This window comes from Myotis davidii, unplaced genomic scaffold, assembly GCF_000327345.1.
Source record: "Myotis davidii unplaced genomic scaffold, ASM32734v1 scaffold1770, whole genome shotgun sequence".
NCBI lineage: Eukaryota > Metazoa > Chordata > Mammalia > Chiroptera > Vespertilionidae > Myotis > Myotis davidii.
The window spans coordinates 12386-13682 of NW_006281752.1; positions in this window are offsets into that span (position 1 = coordinate 12386).

Genomic DNA, 1297 nt, shown 5'->3' on the forward strand with positions numbered 1-1297 from the left:
GGTCGCCCTCCCCCCCTCCCCCTCTCCCTTCCTCGCTGAAATCAATCAATCCATATATATTAGAGGCCCGGTGCATGAAATTCATGCACGTGGGGGGGAGGGGGGTTCCTCAGCCCCACCTGCCCCCTCTCCCATTTGGGACCCCTTGGGGGATGTCTGGAAACCTGCAGTTGGACATCTGTCTCGCAATCCGGAACCATTGGCTCCTAACTGCTCACCTGCCTGCCTGCCTGATCGTCCCTAACCACCTCTGCCTGCCGGCCTGATCACCTCAAACTGTCCTCCCCTGATGGCCTGATCACCCCTAACAGCCCTCCCCTGCCAGCCTGATCACCCCTCACTGCTCCCCTGCAGGCCTGACCGCCCCCAACTGCCCTCCCCTGCCGGCCTGATCGCCCCTAAGCACTTCTGCCTCATCCCCGCCACCATGGCTTTGTCCGGAAGGACGTCCGGAAGGCTCTCCCGGTCTAATTAGCATATCCCCCTTTTATGAGGATGGATAATCACACAGTTTTGCCCACTTCCTTGGAAACTCACCCAGTCCTGTGTCCCGTTCCCCCCACCAGACCAGACACGGGAGGAGCGGAGCCTGCAGGCAACCTCGAAGGGTCGGTCGCCCCCCCGGGTCTGACGGACACTGCACCCCGGGGCCCCACGCCCGCCTGTACATAAAGAGATCGGCCGGCACTGGACACGCGTGGACATTGCGTCATGGAAGCAACTGGAAACCTCCGCACAGTAGGGCCCCAAGCGGCCGTACCGTGGACCGTGTCCTCTCACCTGCGCCCCTACTGTGCGCCCCTCTCGCCCTCTCCCCACAGACTCTGCTTGAGAAGCTCGAACTGAACGTGGTTGGCTATAACCACAGATGGTGCGTGTACACGTGCACACGCGTGTGTGTATATGTGTGTGTATATGTGTGTGTGTGTAGGTGTGAAAGACTATAGGACGGGCACCGAGCAGCCACAGGACCCAGAGCCGGTCATGTTTCGCTTTCAAATTTCCTCCCTCAGGCCCTGGCCGGTGTGGCTCAGGGGAGAGCGCGTCGGCCCGCGGACCCAAGGATCCTGGGTTCGAATCCTGGTCAAGGGCAGGGACCTGGGTGGCAGGCTCCTGCCCGGCTGGGGCCCTGGTCGGGGCTCGTGCAACCCATCGAGGTGTCTCTCTCACATCGATGTCTCTCTCTCTCTTCCGCTCTCTCTAAAAAATCAATGGGAAAATATCCTGGGGTGAGGATTAGCAAAAATGAATAAAAAACCCTATTTCTCAGGAATGTGTTGTCTTTGGAACAAAACCC